At 43.1% G+C, this 18,734-nt stretch overlaps 1 long non-coding RNA gene across 1 annotated transcript; it reads left to right on the forward strand.

Moving 5' to 3' along the window:
• The first annotated feature begins 849 nt into the window (after positions 1–849).
• Positions 850–18,397, forward strand: LOC140908198 (uncharacterized). Its single transcript, XR_012157802.1, has 3 exons — positions 850–938; positions 17,509–17,678; positions 18,251–18,397. It is a non-coding gene; the product is annotated as an uncharacterized lncRNA (long non-coding RNA).
• Positions 18,398–18,734: the final 337 nt, after the last annotated feature.

Below are 18,734 nucleotides of genomic sequence, written 5' to 3' on the forward strand. Positions count from 1 at the left end.
TGGGCATTTGCAGGGGTTGAACCTAGCTTCTGCAAACACAAAAAATACTCTCACCTGAGTGTGGTGATGTCTTAACTGGTCCATCCTGGGATATCAGCTAAAGCACAAATACTGCAGTGTGAACACAGGCTAAGCCGCTCGAGTGCTGATAATCCTCCAATTCCTTCCCACAATTCCCACCCACCCATGTATCCAGAAGAATACAATTCACTGGGAAAGAATCATACAGTTGCTCAGCTTACTACCACACTAAGAACCAGGGGATATGCCTCCAGAGATCCTAATGCCCCATACAAGTGAGTATAATCAACTAGACACACTTGAATCTGGCTTTGCACTATGGCTGCCCAGACCAGGCTAAGCCAATCCATGGTACCAATCACTCAAGTTAACTCTGCAGTTAAGACATATCCTAAGGTAACGCTAATATTTCTGACCTTGAAAGCAGAGCTGTGATGCGACGCTTCTACAATCATAGAATATCAGGGTTGGAAGGGACCTCAGGAGGTCATCTAGTCCAACCCCCTGCTCAAAGCAGGACCAATCCCCAATTTTTGCCCCGATCCCTAAATGGCCCCCTCAAGGATTGAACTCACAACCCTGGGTTTAGCAGGCCAGTGCTCAAACCACTGAGCTATGCCTCCCCTCCCCGTGTTTCCACAATGTCTACCTCAAGGCCGTGCTAATAGTATCTCTCATAAGAGTCCAAAATTTATTCACATTAAAAGTTATATATGGACTGTGTGTATATGAAATATACATATATCATTTAATTTCCATTGTATGACCTATATGTATATAACAAACCCTAAGTAACTACATATCTATTTATAGAGCGGGAGAGAGTGCAGATGAGCACAGCAGAAGATACACACATTTTTATTCTGGTGGATCCCTCATCAGAAGAAGGTCGGAGAATGGCAGTGGTTGTTTCTGTTGTAAGTATTTTTCAAGTCTCTCATGATAAAGCGTCCAGATCCTGATGTTATGTGGCTGGCATCCTTTACCACTTGTACACTTCATTTTTTTCCTTGTAGCTCCATGACTGAGTTATTATTAGGAAGAAATGTTCTTTGCTTAAAGAAATAGTTTGAAAGGTTTTTGTTGGTGATGTTAATTTGTTTGCTCAACATTAATTAAAAATCAGAGCTGCTCTAAAATGTATTTTTTTCATGTTCCATTTCATGTTACCAACTCCAAAGAGTCCAACATTGATGTGACCTAAGAAAGCAAACTGTATATAAAGAGCATGAGTACTATTTTAACCACATGTGCTAACTAGCTGGCCTAGTCATTATGGCTTGGTACCAGAAATGCCAGGATATCATCTTCTTATTATGATTCAGTTCATGGCTGGTGACATTTATACAACTTTGAGTTCAAGAGAGGAAATATTTCATAGTAAACGGAGCAAGAATGAATCCCCTTGGAATAGTAAAGGTACAAATTACTTTAGTTTTCATTTTCATGGTGCTAAATTTGTATTTCACATGTGGGATTGTAACTGATGATTGCTTCTTTGTCTGGATGAAGAGAAATGCAAAAAAAATTCTGATTATCCAGGAGGCTGTTTGTGTTAGCAGCTAAAATAGTACACATCATGCTGAAACCTTTGTAAACAGCACACAAGCAATTCTTTTCTTCTTAAGCAAAACAAGAAAGGGGACAAAAAGGATTCCAAGTCAAAATATCCTTGTATCATCTGGCTGACATCTGGGACTGCAGTGCACAAATTTTCCTGGAAATACGATTTGTATGAGCTATCAACTAAGCAAACTGCAGCGCATCAGCCAGAGCATCAGATCTTCACTAAAGCTTTGTGGGATTTGAGGAGACTTTAGCACCAGGTATCCTGGTTCTCTTTCTACTGAGACTCTCAGATGAAACCAGGAGGGTTTCTCACACAGCATTTCTTAATAAATATTTTAAAATCTATAATTATTATTTCCACATGCCAACTTCTCATCTCCTCCAAAAACTCCCAATTGCCTCTCATTATCTGAGACAATCCCAGGTCTAAATTTCCTTGATCCCTCACGGACATGATTATGTCCCACTTAATAGTACAATTCATTAACATTCTCTGTGTTGAAGTGCTAAATTATAAAAGCAAAGGGGAAAAAACTCCAGTAAAGAATTATTTTCATATCAGTTGAGGATGGGGGTGGAACTCCTGTTCTAGTTATCTCTCCTGAGTTCTTTATTTTGGTCACTGATCCCACATGAGGGCTCTAGTGAATTGGAAAAGAATTGATTATTTTTCTCCGCCTATGTATCCTGTGACTTTTGATCCATATTGTCCTGTGTACCAAGATTTTGGAAATGTCATCTTCTCTATAGTGAGTGGTCTAGTACCTGAGCAACTTACTGGGACTCCTTGACTCTGCCGCTGTCACTCCATGACCTTTGAGTAAGTCACTCAATTTCTCTGTGCCTCAGTTTAGCCATTTTAAAAATAATTTTAATATTTTGGTGAGCTTTAGTGTTTGAACGTCCTTTAAAGTCCTTGGATGAGATGCATCAGCTACACATAAAGTGTTTTTATTTACTCATTTTGAACATTGTGAACTTCTGGATAGTGATTCCTTTATGGCTGCTGCATCAGAAAAGGATTTGACATTGAAGTATCTTGTTCAAGGACCCATTTAGAGTGACTAGATTATGAAAGATTAAAATCCACATGAATTTCCAGTCCCAAACACTTCAGGGTTTTGTTTCAATTCTTTCGTCTAAAAAAAATGGTAATTAATATCTTTAGGTTCGGGCTCTGAAACAAGAAATAAATATTTAATGGAAAAATCTCTATCTGTTGGGAAATATTAAACTGAATGCTGGAAAGGTCTCATGATGGCTCAATACAATATATGTTTTTATTCTGACCTGTACATTTTCTAAGCCCGCTGTTTGTGGTCTATCGCACTTGGCACTTGCGCTCTAGAGCGAGCTGCAAATGTCTCTCTCCCTTGCTCAGTCTACCATATTTCTGCAGTTCTAACACTGGGCAAACTGGCCATTTATAAGTCTAAAAAGCGGAAGCTGGCAAGGGGCAGGGTCTCTTTGGCAACTGGTCAATGTTTAGTGTGCTCCTTAGAGCACCTGTGTAGAAAAAAGCCCACATTACTGTTGTCATAAATATAAAGTGAAGGGTAACCACCTTTCTGACTACAGTGCTATAAAATCCCTGCTGGCCAGAGGCAAAATGCTTTCACCTGTAAAGGGTTAAGAAGCTGACGTAACCCCACTGGCACCTGATCCAAAATGGCCAATGAGGGGACAAGTTTCTTTCTTTCTTTCTTTCTGGAGGGAGGGGGGGAAACAAAGGTTCTGTCTGTCTGTGTGATGCTTTTGCCGGGAACAGATCAGGAATGCAAGCCTTACAACTCCTGTAAAGTTAGTAAGTAATCTAGCTAGAAAATGCATTAGCTTTTCTTTTAGTTAATGGCGTGTAAAATAAGCTGTGCTGGAGGGAATGTATATTCCTGTTTTTGTGTCTTTTTGTAACTTAAGGTTTTGCCTAGAGGGATTCTCTATGTTTTGAAGCTGATTACCCTGTAAAGTATTTACCATCCTGATTTTACACAGGTGATTCTTTTACCTTTTCTTTAAATAAAATTCTTCTTTTAAGAACCTGATTGATTTTTCATTGTTTTTAAGATCCAAGGGTTCGGGTCTGTGTTCACCTATACCAATTGGTGAGGATTATTATCAAGCCTTCCCCAGGAAAGGGGGTGTAGGGCTTGGGGGGATATTTGGGAAGAAGACGTCTCCAAGTGGGCTCTTTCCCTGTTCTTTGTTTAAAACGCTTGGTGGTGGCAGCATACTGTTCAAGGACAAGGCAAAGTTTGTACCTTGTTTTTAACCTAAGCTGGTAAGAATAAGCTTAGGAGGTCTTTCATGCAGGTCCCCACATCCGTACCCTAGAGTTCAGAGTGGGGAAGGAACCTTGACAACTCTTTAGATGCTTTTGCGAACCAATGGAAACTACATAGGGGTATCTCATTTTTGTCCCAAAATACTGTGACCCTGATTCAGCAAAGCACTTAAGCATGTGAGTACTTTTATTGAAGTTAGTGGGGATAGGTACATTCTTAAGCATTTTGCTAGATCTGGGTGTTCATGTCTTTGATTTGAGAGATCCCTTTTGTTTATTGGACAGCACTGTTTTTTTGGTTAAACTCAGCCATGTTCCCACTTCTCCCTTTTAAAGGCAGGTATTAATGCTGTGACTTTGCTTACAGGCATCAGATAAAATGCTACAGGTCCTACTTCAAAAGGGTTCACATGTGGCTGAGAGTGCAAGCGAACCACTATCATCGCAGTTTTATGATGTGTCCAGTGCACCATCCTTCAGTTATTTCCTTCTCTACCTGATTCATTGTCCTTGCATGATTTCAGTACCTGATTGACAGATTTTCTGTTTTTAAGCACCTCTGGTGGCAAACTTTGGAACAGTCATTTGCACCAACTGCTCTGTAGAAAACCCATAATGGTCCGCAGTGCCTGGATCCAGTACATTTGTAGCTGTGGCCCAGAAACTGCTCAAGACAATCTGCCATTCTAAGCAATCTGCCACTCAGAGTGCCGCCCCCCCTCCCCTCAAACTACCTAGAACCAAGGTTCTAGAATGGGGGAGGGAGGAATGAGGCGCACACTGGAATTTCTGGAGGGGGTGTGACAAGCATTCTAATAGCATGGTATTTATGGTAGAAGTGGTGGGTCCATGTGGAGGTGGCAGCACCACTCATTCAGGCTTAGCCCAGCTGCCCCTCTGTCATGATGGAGGGGCAGCTGGGCCAAATTTGAGTGAGTGGTGTTGCACCTTGGCACAGCTGGGTCACAGCACCACTCAGAATTGGCCCAGCTGCCTCTGCCACCCTAGGCAGAATCTGCCACCCCAGGCAGCTGCCTGGTTTGCCTATAGCTACAGCAGCCCCTGCTGCTTCCCCTGTGAAAGCACTTACACCCTCATTTTTCAGGACAGCTGCTCAATTACCGAGCCAATAGAATACTGAGCTATTTGCATATTTGTAATTTGCATCCTTACTTAGGTTACAGTGTTAGAGATGAATGGGAGGCCATCCTCTGTACTGATGACTAAATAAGGATCAAAGGAAGAGTTTGTTTTTTTAATTAATCATAAGTAGGATCACTCCATGCTTTTCCCTACAACTTTACCTTTGATAGCATGAAGCAGTAAAACTATGATGAAGAGCCAAACCAAGTACATTGCTCAAAGTCAGTATTCCACCCTCACTTACATTTCTGCAATCCCAAACCCACACTGTCATGACCAGTCCTGTACATTTCTTCAATACTCACAAAAGTAAGGACTTGGAGGATTGGGCCCTATTTGGATATAATCACAGTTTTATCTCCTACTCAGGCTTCTGCATGTGGGCCTGACTATAGGGCTGCATGGGTAGAGGATAGAATCTGGTTCCTAGTATTTGTTTAATAAAAACTTTGTTTGTGTGTGTGTGTATTTTCAGGCCTCCAAGTGATTTAACTTTGTGTGGCAAAATAAACAAAAGGAGAGTATTTCCTAGTTAATAATTAATTTTAAAAATGGACACTGCCACAATTGCTTCTTATAGCCATCCCATTTGTCTTTTATCTTTTGCATGTTCGCTGTACTCCCCACAGGAACTCTACCTGCATCAAACACTGACACCCGCTGTAGCCAGGAAAGGCCAGAACTAGATCGCTTGGAGCCCTTGTGAATCCATGGCCTGTCAGTATCTAGCCTCTGGTCAAAAGGAAAATCTGGCTCCAATTAGAAGACCTCTGCTGGGTTTTTCTCCTCGCTTCATCTTCCTCGCTATTTCTTAAAACAAACAAAAAAGTGCATTTTCCCCCATGTTCTGTGAGACCCTTACATACACTGTTCTGGACTAAATGCTGCTATAATGTTATTCCAGCTGATAACTGTTAGTAGGAGAGACCAATACAATACAGTATGAGGTCAGCAGGAGAGCTCCATTGGTGTAGGTCTTTATTTATAAAAATAAACACAGTGAGAAGATACACCCTATCTTTTCTATCCAGAGTGAGGAGGCAATGGATTGAATGCTCCAAAACTGGTTTCAAACACCATTGATGCTGTCCAGGTAGTACTTCTTTGTTGATCTGTATGGTTAAGTAAACTCCATTTTCTTTCCTTTCTATCTATATTTTTTATGTGCCTTTCCAAAGAGTTTTTAGTTTCTAGTGAAGGGGGAAATAATGACCCCTAGCCTATGGCCTAAGAGAGAGCTTTGCCTGAAGCAGATCAAGTATGGATTTACAGTGTGTGAAGGAAAGAAGAGTTTGGGAGAGATGAAGGATGGGCCAGGGGGTTCAGCGTTAGCCTGAAACTTGGGAGACCCAGGGTCAGTTTCCTGCTGCACTACCAGACTTCCTCTGTAACATTAGCAGAGGTGGGCCTGACCCATTGGGGGCCCATGCAGGAATATTTTTCACACACACACAACACATACTAAAAAGACAACTGGGGGCCCCCTTGAGCTGCTCAGGGCCCTAAGCAATTGTTTAGTCTGCTTATGCCTAGCACCACCACTGAACATTAGGCTACTAATTTAGTCTCCCTGGGGACAGAGAAGCTGCCATCCCCCTCTGTAAACTGGGAATATTGGCACATCCCTTCCTGACAGACGTGTTGTGAGGTTAAATACCTCAACAATCTTGAGGTACTCAGTTATTGTAAAAAGAAAAGGAGGACTTGTGGCACCTTAGAGACTAACCAATTTATTTGAGCAAGTGAGCTGTAGCTCACGAAAGCTCATGCTCAAATAAATTGGTTAGTCTCTAAGGTGCCACAAGTCCTCCTTTTCTTTTTGCGAATACAGACTAACACGGCTGTTCCTCTGAAATCAGTTATTGTAGTAATATGGGGACATAAAAGTGCAATAGATAGATGGATTTGGATCCCCGTAGCACCGCAGGTCTTCCCTTCATGTCCCCATGCACTCGGTCAGGGCTGATGGCTCTATTCTTATGCTATGATGCTGTCGCTCTTCAGAGCAAAGCTAAAGCAGCAAAGGCTACTGCCGCTTCCCAGCATCTGCAAAAACCCACCTGTGCCAAGCGTGGCTACTTGTGCTTGTACAGAAGGCAAATATTGGCCCTAAGAGTCGTTTTCCCAATCTAGTTGTATTGAGTCTTGTGTCTGAAAGGCTGGTTCCTGTTATGCTCTCTCAAAGGTCAGGTGTGCAGAGTACAGCAACATTTCACAGAGGCAGCAGTAATAACAAGATTTAGCATTTACGCTGTGCTTTCTCCCTGTGGATCACACAGAACAAAGGTGGGTGAGCACTCCTAGCGCCTTGTCACAGAGGGGATACTGAGTCTCAGAGAGGTTGGATAACCTGCCCAGGATTGTTCTACAACTAAGGTATAACCTTTAGGACGCTTACAGTAAACCACTAGAAGCTGGTGGTGAAGGTGGAGGTTGTTTATAAATGAAAGTTCTGCTGTTAACCACTAGACATCTACTGGAATCAAAGGAAGCTTTCCTCCTACTATGGCAAAGGGGGACTCCACAGACTTCCTATTACATACTCTATGCCAGTGTTTCTCAAACTGGGGTCCGCGGACCTCTGGGAGTCCAGGAGAGTACTCCAGGGGGTCCACAGGCCCCACTGATCAACTCCTCCCCCTCCCTCCCAGTGCCTCCTGCATGCCAGGGGACAGCTGTTAAGCATTGTGCAGGAGGCACTGGGAGGGAGGGGGAGGAGTGGGAATGAGATGAGGGGAAGACGAGGGGCAGGGGTGGAGTGGGGGTGGGAAGAGGTGGGGTGGGGTAGGGCCCTGGGGGAAGGGGTGGGGTGGGGCTAAGCAGGGCACTGGGGGGGTCCGTGAACAATTTTATATCAAAATGGGCGTCCTCGGGTGGCCTAAAGTTTGAGAACCGCTTCTCTAGGCAGAACCAATTCTGGCATTTCTAACCAAACTGAGATCCAGCTCAGCTGATGTTAAGCATTTGTGCACACTTAGATGCAGACTAATTGTTCAGCTTTAGTGTTATGCCCTTGGAAAATAGTGGCCAATAAAGCGTAAATGCATAGGTCCCAGCAACATTGGCTTGACTTGTTATTCAAAGGATTCTTGAGACCACTGAGAATAATGTAATTAGCAAGAATGTGGCATTGTACAGTAAGGACAAAAGAAAATAAGACAAGTTCATTTCTGTATAAAAGAGGCCAACACAGCTTAATCCAGCAGCTCACAAGTTACCAGTCTTTCTTTCATTCTGCATTCAGATGCAGTGGACTTGAGAGTTAGAGCAGGTCAGAACTTGACATTACATGGAAATTATTTGTTCAATGGACAAAAACAGACAATACATATATGAACATAGAGTCACCCGAGCCAATTCTGTAGTTTTGCCATTTGTTAAATAGTGTCTCCCAGTTACAGACCATACCATTCAATGCACATTGAAAACAAAACAAAGCCCCAGGTTGTCTTCAGACTTAGGGAACCAGCAAAGTCTGATTTGGGGGGGATATGGTTACAGGAAACCTTTTCTTGTGTCTAGATGTGACCCAGATGGATTCAGATATTATTTGTTTGCTGACTGTTTTCTTGGATATTTAAATTACAATTTATTTTCTAATTGCCAATGTGCTATAAGGAGTGGCCAATGAGCGAGGATGTCTGTATATAGGGGGCCTTCCCCTCAATTAGCAGGCCTGATCCAAGGTGGTGGTTGTTGTGCTAATTTTTCCCCATGTGCATCTTACACAGAGTCTTACAGTGATGTCCAAAGAATGCTTAGAAGAGCTCTGAAAACCCCTTCCTCTTGATGCTTGCTTTGTGAAGGTTATTACCCTTGCTAGTTTATTATATGTCCAATGCCCTTACAGACATTAACTCATTAATTCTCACCACCCATGCTATGGGTGAGGTAGATGAGTATCACTCCCCCATCTTGCATTGAGAAATGACAAAGAAAAGGGCAGAAGCTCCCACAAGGTTACATAGCGAGTCAGTGGCAGAGGTGCGATGAAAACTAAGGACTCCTACCTCCCACCTTGTGTTCATGCCACCAGGCCACACTGCTTCCTATCATGTGATAAACTCCTGGGTCTGAAATGCACTACTTTCCTTCAGTCACATGCACACAAGTGGGAAATTCTGTTTTTTCAAAATGTTAAGAAATGCTTTGCAATAAATCTCCTTTTAGTGTTTCTCATCTGTATTCACTACTGTTGTTTTGCATGGTTGTCTTCTAAGAACATAACACCATAAGAATGGGCCCTACTGGGTCAGACCAATAGTATCCAGTGGCCAGGGCCAGATGCTTCAGAAGGACTGAACATATGTCCATATCTGTATATAGCTTTAAAATCCTTCTGGGCCTCTTTGAAGATTGCTTTAGGTTAACATAAATAAATGTATTTATAAAAAGAAGTAATGAGCATGAGAATTGTACTGAAATAATGACCCACCTACTCTGATATTGGGCCTCTGATGCCAGAGGCTTTATAAATTGTCAAGGCCTTGTTAAAGCACATCCTGTAATTTTTCAGTCCTATACTGTTGGCAGAAATTCCTTCATGACCTCATTTTATGCCCTCAAGCAAGAGCAGCTTATGCCCTCAAGCAAGAGGATTGATAGTCCTTGTAACTGTTATCTTAGCTCTGTGTCTGCAGATGCTACTCTTACTCACATTTGGCTAAATCCTGGCTCCAAAGTGCTCTGCAGCCTGGAACTAACTAGAGCACTGCAGCCCAGGCTGATTACACAGCCAGAAAGCAGAACTGAAATCCTACTGCAGAATTAGCCCAGGGGAAGCGATCCATGATAGCTTTCCTACAGGCCCGAAGGGATGTGGGTGGGGAAGCTGTGTGTGCGCGCACACATTTCCCAAAGTGTGGAGCAAGTCAGACTAGCCGGGGGGGAGGCATGTACAGATTAAGCTGTGCAGGCCTTTAACAACACATGGCAGGGCTGAAGGGGGAAGGAACGTGTTTCAGTTTCCTGACGGGGGATGGTGGGGGGGTCTCTAAGCTTTCAAACCGTCTGGGAGGCACTGGTGTACAGCATCCCCAACCCTCTGAGCAGCCTGGAAATTATAGCCGACTACAGGCTCCACAGTGGAGCAGAATCCAGCAGGGCATAGTACCCTCACCCCCAGGTAAGGTGATCCAGTGAGGGTAAAGGCATATCCAACCCCTTCCCTATCCTGATAGGTCTTTGGGATGGGAACTATATTTAGGGACCTGGCCAAGTCTGCCTCTCTTGCACAAGGCTGCAGTAATGTCCAGAGCCCCATGCCAGGGGACGGGGGATGCTGAGGAAAAAGAGAGAAGCTTATTTGCAAACGCAGATCCCACCACAGGCCGGTTGGATCTCTTCCATCAGGACTAGTCATGCAGAGACAGAGACAGCATATGAGGAGTGAGGGGCTGGCAAACCCCCTACCGCCCTGATTACTGGCTCTCAGGCTTTAGCTCTGAAGTGTATATATCTTTTTTTCTTTTTACCCTTACAAAGCTATTTGCCTCAAACATCACCTGCAGCAACAAGTTCCACAGCTTGGTTCTGTTTCATGCACTAGTTTTTCCTTCTCTTTGAGAGCTGTTGCATCATAATTTAATTTAAGTGGTGCAAAGGGGCAGCTCTATTCATGGAGGAAGGATAGAGAAGGTAGGTAATTTAAGGGAAAGATGAACAAGAAGTAGGCTTTGTCCCATAAACACTGTTTATTCTGCTTTTTAAATATTTAGGACTTCTGCAAAGGGGTAGCTAATGACATCAAAGGGTTCTACTTGCCTGCAGGGAGCTAGAGAATTGTGTGGCAAGTTCAGCTCTGAAACATAATGGTCTGTTCATCAGAAAAGTCATCCAGCTTGTGGACGTCATTTTTCCTTTTTTTTGTTTTTGTTTGGCATGTATGTAGGTTTAAGTGACTTTGATGCAACCAGGAAACAATAAGACATGAACATCAACTTTATTAAAACTATTTACCAAGGGGGAAACACACACAAACCCCGCAAACGATCCATCAGCTCCACTGAGCTCCAATGCCCCTTCCCTCCCACCCCGGAGGTTCTACAAATCTGAGTGTGGTCTAAGGGCCATACCCCCTCTACACCTCCAGACCTGCCTGGGACCCTGGCTGGAAGCCAGAGTTCCAACCTGTTCCCCTTCTCCACACATGAGGTAGGCGATATAAAATGAGGCTGTGTGAGACATGGAGGCAAATCCCTTCCTCATGCAATGTCATGCTTGGGACCCATGCCCAAGAGCCCAAAATGGCTGCTCGCCAGCAGCAAACAGAAACAGCCCCCACCCCAACAGGTCAAAGCTAATTGGTTGACCCATCCCAACCCACATTGTCCAATGGCAGTGTAGGGCGGAGTTCCCTATATATGTTTATTCATGCTTACTTATGCTTGTTTCACTGTTCACATTTGAATTTATTGTATTTGTATTAAAATAATTAGTTATAAGGCATTTTGGACAATGGAATCCATCTTTTAAAAGGAAGTCCAGTTTTGGTTGTTTACAATGCACTTTCACACTTTTTCGTTTGGTGGGAAACAGGGTTTGCCACAGAAACTGCCTCTGAGGAGACTGGATCAAACCAGTCTGAACTAGAACTTTCGCGACACAGAAGGCATAAAAGGGCTGCACACCCTGTCAGTGGGGCTCTCCATCTGAGAGGCAGCCAGTTACTGTCACATTTGCATGGGCATCGAGAACTTCCTTCACCATCTTACCTGATCTATCCCACCCATCCAGGTATCTTCCACCTGAATCCACTTACCTTGTTCCCTGGTTCCAGTGATTGCCAATACCAGCAGTCTCCTGGTTTCTGGTTCCAATGCAGTGATGGTCCTGAGCTCCTCCTGTCCCCAAGAACCACTGGGTGCACAGGTGCAGGTCTGGGTCCCTATGAGCAACGGAGAGACTGTGACTTAACACCCGCAGCTGATTCCACTCAAGATCCTTCGAGATACAGTACAGTTCTGGGGTACCTTGGTTTAGCTTATTTTGTTAGAAGTGTAAATTGCCAAGGGTTGTATTGGGAACCAGGGCTTCAGGCCCATCTTTGGACAACCACATTGCCGTTTTATGGTTTTAATCTGTTTTATTCTCCCTGACATTGTTAGTAACCTTTTCATAAATTTCCTGTTTGTTTTCAAAGAATTTCCCTCTCTAGTCTTCTGTTACCTACCTGGTGGGTGGTGGGAAGATTTTAGTTAACTTACTCCCCAGGTGATTAGATAGGGTATTGCAGGAGTGAGCAGGACAGGCTTCAGTACCTTCAGTACCTCATGATGCTACAGAAAATATCCCCCACCCCTCATGTTGCAGCACAGAGTGGTAGGGGAGGGAACAAAAAAGCAGCAGCACTCTCCCCGTCTCTGAAACACACATGCTGCAGGCTGTTGGGAGAGGGAAAGGGAACCAGGAAGAGCATGTCTAGCACTGTCTCAGCCACTCCTCTCTGTCCAAACCCACCACAGATGCTCCTCCAGCTAATGAGGTGATCCTTGCTGAGCAGGGCACAGAACTCACACAGGAATAGGTTCTCCTTAAACCTCTCCTCTCAAATTCATGTCGGAGTTAACATGGGATCTGCTGCTTGGTGGTATAATTTCAGTCAGAAGAATTATTCCTCCCAACTGTTGAAGAGCCATCTTCTCCACGTCCACCCCACCCCCTGCTATTTTGAGGGCATTGTGCAGGGGAGTGTAATCTCTGTATTGGTTCCAGTACAGAAATCCCATCCCATGCAGAGAAAGGTCAGGATGACCCTCTGGGCCTGTTTAAAAGGGTGACTAACGTAACTGATAAGTGCTCAACTTCCTTCAGGTGTTTCTTGGGGTGGAAGGAATCACACTGGCTCGACAAACTGAAGGGGAGAGAATGCAGAGGCAAAGTGCTGCCTTCCTCCTCCATCACCACCAGTTCACCAGCTGGGCATGGGGAGAGGACAAGGACAACCACAGACATTAAAAAATGGAGCTTACGTTTTGAGTGAGAAGAGTCTGTGCACAGTTAAGAATCACTACATTGTCAGCCACACACATTATTCAATGTTATATGGGCAAAAAGGGATGTGTCCCAAGGCCAATATTGGATTTTTGCATGGAGCTACATTCCTGCTGAAACCGTACTCATGTCTTACTCTGCAGCTACGTGATCTGTCTATTTTTATTTAGCTATAAGGAATTCAGTGCACTCCACAGGGAGTAACCTCTGTGACACCAGCACATAAGCCCTGCTTATTTTTAGGAAACAAGCCCTGTTGTTATCGTTATTTGCTCTTGCTTTGCATCCCCAGAATGAGACTGTGGGATTATTTATTGCACCTCATCTCCAGTGCATTATGGTGGCATACAGCAGAAATGGGCAGAGATGACCAGTGCCCGCCAATACCCCTGCGGGGGGGTAAAATGGGGGGGGCGGACTGAGGGCAGACAGCTTCAGCAGTGTTACAGAGCATGTTTAGTCCATGTGAGCATGCGGGGGCGGGGAGGGGGGCGGAGCACATGACCCTGCATGACCCTCCATGCTTCCCCTCTGGAAATGGGTATTCACTGATCATCCATACACAGTTCTGTGTACGTGCACACTTAGCATCAACACACTGAAACCACAATCTGCTTTTAAAAATAGCAAATTATAATGCTAGAGTCACATACACTGTAAAGGGACCTGCCAGTACATGCTGATATCAGGCTCTGGAGCAGAAGTTCCCAAACCTTTTCTTTCTGAGGCCTCCCCCAGCATGCTATAAAAACCTCCATGGCCCACCTGTGTCACAGTAACTGGTTTTCTGCATATAAAAGCCAGAGTCGGCATTAGGGGGTAGCAAGCAGGGCAATTGCCTGGGCCCCCATGCCACAGGGGCTCCCCATGAAGATACATTGCTCAGGCTTCAGCTTCAGCCCCAGGTGGTGGGGCTCAGGGACCTGGGCTTCAGCCCCAAGCAGTGGGGCTTTAGCTTTCTGCCCTGGTCCCCAGCATGTCTAATGCTGGCCCTGCTTGGAGGCCCCCCTGAAACAAGCTCGAGGCTATCTCAGTTTCTCCAGCTGCAAAAGGAGGATGATAATAATACTTACCCGCTAGTGTGCTGTGATAGTTAATGTCTGTACAGTGCTTTGCACATTATGCAAATGCTAATTTATTATTATTGTTGAACTACAACCCTAATTAAGGTGCTAAACTTAAGGAGCAGTATGTGCAGTTTCTACCAGACTTGCTTGTTGACACTACAGCTAAAACAGGGAGGGATACCACTCAAACACGATCATGAGTGAGTGAATACAGTGACAAACTGAGAGGATATATATTATATCATAGGCAGGACTACTTTCCTGGTAATACGTGGAGAGAAAAAATCCAACCAATTGTATGTTTTGCACTGGATTTTCTGCTTTATTTTTCCCTTGTACTTTATCTGATTTCTTGTAAATTATAGTCTATTGATTCAAATTAATCTCTGATTAAATACAACATTCTGAGACACATTCATCCAAACATGCACCCAGTAAAGCTCACATAAAATAGTGAACTGTTGGAAGTAGTATATATTTCTTAGCCTATACATGTGAATAAAAATGTAAAGTAGGGTTTCTTATAAATGGATGTCTTTGGCCTTTAAATAGATACCATGTTGTACTGGCATATGTGAAGAGAGGCTGGTTATTTTATTTATTTATTTTGTTTCTTTTAAGCAGAATATTATTTTAAAACAGGGCACCTAATGGAGCATTGCTAGTTTTTTTTCTTCTTAATTCAGCCTGCAGCCTGCACGAAGCATTTTAGTTCTGTGTTAGCACAGGTTTGTACACTAGTGCTGTGTGCATGTGTGTGATTAGTTGCTAATCTAATGCTTTGTCAATTTTGCAGCTTAAAGGCAAATAGGAATCCATTTTCAATAATCCTTTAGAAACTGTCTCCTTTATTGCTGGTTATTTCACAGGTATTTGTTTGGCCCATCTAATGGGCTAGGTTGTGCCATTAGGCACAATCCCAAGCAAGGGGTGAAGGATATAACACAGCATCCCAGGTCTAACAACAGCAAGCATTATGCCTCAAACACGTCTCTGATGCACAATTTCCTCCCTCCTCCCCACTTGCTCTGGGAGGGTAATAATTGACTTTTGTTAATGATAGTTTTGCTGCTCCTCATCTGACTGACTCCACTGTGCTGGCTGATACAGCCAAGGTTTTGCCCATTTCTTACCTGACCCCACCCACCAACCTCTGGGTAGGGGAGGAAGCAGGCACCACCTGGACCAATGTTCTGGACAGGACCTGCAGGAGTGCAAGTGGGCATTCTTACTCTCCTGCACAGGCATATAGTTCAAGTAACAATCCAGTCCAGAGCTGGCAAAGTGGTACAATATACCCTCATGAGGACTAAAATTCAAGGCCAAATGAGCTTTTCTGACCATCTGTGAGTGAAGCCCACAGGGTAAAAAATGTCCTGTTTCTCCCAACTGTTTTAAATGTCTTTTAAAAGCAAGAACAAAAGTTAAAGTTCTACCTTCAGAGCACTTATGGGGCTAGAAGTGGTAACACACAAGAACAGAACCCAAAAGAAAAGTGACAAGATTAAAGCTTCTTCCCCTTCCACTCCCCCCACTTCTGAATGGGTAGCAAAATCAAAGTTAAAAATGTATCTGTGGAAGGGACTGATGAAAGATTAATAATTAATTTTAGAGCCGCGATACAGCATTTTTGAAATGTAAATCTGCTGTGCAAAAGTGGCGTATTATGATAAGCAGGAGCAACAAGGGAGTGGGAACACAGGAGAGCCTGTTGCTCAGAGACAGGCTAGCAAGGAACACTTATAGCAGGGCTTTATTTCTCTCTTTTTATGCAAACGTATGATCTGAACTTAGGCAATTCTGAAGAAGTTTCCGGGCCTATTTGTGATGCAGAAACATATTAGTATCTTTATTTCAATTACAGTTTTTCCTTGGCACATAAATCTCCATTTGTGGTTTGCCATCCAGTGCCTTGCTGTACTTTAGTTCTTCTGACCATTCCTCTCCCAATTGTGCTAACTGCAAGCTTTTGTTTTTAAGCCTCTCATTTGCTTCTAATATTCGTATTAAATTTCTCTCTCCCCCTCTTCCCCTTGGGCAAAACCTCTTTTGAACTATCTCCTTTTGTGCTTTTTTCTGTGCATGGTGCAGAAGGCTTTACTTTTTTTTTTTTTTTTTTTGGCCCTGTTTACATGAGGGCTTTGAGAGCGGCTTCACCATGCGCTCTCATGAGAGTTGTGCAAATTGCACCACTGCTTGAGTTGGAAGAGACACTCATCTGTGGCGCCCCATGCTGTGCAAGAGTGCATCAAGGCCAAGTAAGCCCCTTGATGCTGCTTCACGCTGTGATCCCCCTTTGCACTGTGTCATGTGTCATGATGGTTTTCCCACAATGCATTCTTTAGTTCAGTGTCAGGGAAAAAGAACAAATAATCTGCTGCCGTCACAGGCAAACATGCTACCTGCATGGCAGGGAGCAGAGTGAATTTTCTTCCACTGGATCAAATTCACTCATCTAAAGTCAGCTTTACATTTTATTTTTATCTGTATAGTCAGTCCTGCCCTCTGCCTCTGTCCCTATCTCACTTCAAACTTTCTTCCTGGCAGACAGCACACTTTATTGTTTAGGAAACTTTGAAAATTATGGAAAGTTGTTGAAAAGAACTCTAGCACTTCATTTTATCATCTTATTTGAATTCATATTGCATTTGTATTTATGCATCTTGATAAACCTGCACTTCATCAGTACAATTAATGCCATATAAATCATTTGTTTTCTTTTCCCTGTAACAAACTCCATATCCTTATCTTAATTAAGCTGATGATAACACACAACAGATACAGTTCCCAAGTGCATCTGAAAACATCACCAAACAATCACAGCTTCTCTCTAGCATTAGGCGGTACAAGCTTTTTATCACCCTTCAAGGAGGTGATCTGTAATATCAGATAGTAATGTGGATAGACTACAGCTCAACTGTAGGAAAGAAATAAAAGTAGAGTCCAGGATAAGTGCAGCTTTCTGAGACGGTTTAGACTATACCATCCAGTTTCAGGGTTCTCCCACTGGGAGCCCACACAACCACAAAGCCAGTCTTCAGATGTCTGCAACAAAGCACTCACATAAAACGGCAATCAGACTTCTCCAGTTCAGGGGGGGAAAACAAAAAGAGAACTCCTCAGCAGAGTGGAAAGAGATCCTAGATTGCTATAATACTGAATGTAGGCAGAGAATCTAGGTAAAGTTGAAAGAAAAGCAATTCCAAATCAGCAGGTTATGCTGGCTGCTTAATTCAGAGACGCAGACTGCAATGTGATGTTTTGTAGTGGGTCATTTAGATAGGTATATTGTACATATATTGAAATTTTGACTATTTTTCCATGTAAATGAGCTAGTAGAATGTGTCTGAGTGCATCACTATTGGTAGTCTCTCCCTATCTTCTTCAGCTCAGACTAACGAATTGTTATTTCTGTTTATTCTCTCGCTTCTGCAGTGAAATTAGGCTTTGAATTCTTCAGTGCAGCTTGCCTCCCTCCTCCCTACATGCAGTTTTGCGCATCTCACTCTAATACGTAACAAGATTAACTCTTCGAAGGATACGTGAGCAACTCCCTCAATCCTTTTGCTGAGGTCTGAGTGAACTGTATTTCATGAAGTATGATGGTGAGTGCTCTGTAAAAGTAGTTGGAGTTGTAGGCAGATGGCCCAGATCCTCCGAAGTATTTAGGTGCCTAATGCCTATTGAAATCAAATAACTAAATACCTTTGATGGATCTGGGCCATCATGAAAAGGCTGTTTCTTAGGCCTTGACTCAGGAAAGTATTCACAGTCAAGAAATGAATTTAAGCACATGCTTAAATTGCATTGAAGTTAATGGGCTTCAAGCACATGCTTATAGTTGAGCACACATTTAAGTCTGTCCCTGAAGGGGGATGGATGAAAGTACTTAAGCATGTATTGTGGTATGAGTTGGTTCTCTTAACTCCCTGTTTAAATTTAAATTTAGTAATTCTAATTTTATTTTTTTGACAGTCAGGTTTTAAAACCAATTCAGGGAAGGATCTTGTATTAATTATTTCACAACATTTGGTTGTTTTAATTAAATGGCCGTTTTCCCTGATGCTTTGGAATGAGGTTACCATCCTCACAAAATAAAGCAGTTTGTAGATCCATTCTTTTTTTCAGCTGTAGATAAACAATATATTAACATACGCTTCATTCTGTGTTCACTCAGAGTCATTTTGCCAACACAAACATGATGTCCCACTTGGCCATTAAAGACTACGAAGGAACCATCACTGTCATTTATACCTTGAAATATGGGCAGGTTGGAATAAACTTTTCCCTGCCATTGTTCTTTTGTACATGTGTAATTGTTACCTTTAATCGGTATGATTTGATTTAGACCTCCTGCACATTGCAGCTAGGTTAATGGAATACCATAATAATATCACACAGCTCTTCCTGAAAAACAGCTAAGTGTTGATGTTACTTACTGTAGCAATATTTATGTGAGACTCCTGCAAATACTCGGGGAAAGGTTTTGAAGGTTGAAAGGCGAGTATACCCATGAATTATGAGTAACGCTGCAGTTGGGAAGTGAAATAAAGTTCAATGGCCTCTGCTTTTCTACACTGTGTGTTTATTGTATTGTATACTCATGTGACTGCTTCTCAGTCTGACTAGATTTGGTTCTCTTAATTGCTGGATGGTATTTC

This window comes from Lepidochelys kempii, chromosome 3 (genome assembly GCF_965140265.1).
Source record: "Lepidochelys kempii isolate rLepKem1 chromosome 3, rLepKem1.hap2, whole genome shotgun sequence".
Lineage (NCBI taxonomy): Eukaryota > Metazoa > Chordata > Testudines > Cheloniidae > Lepidochelys > Lepidochelys kempii.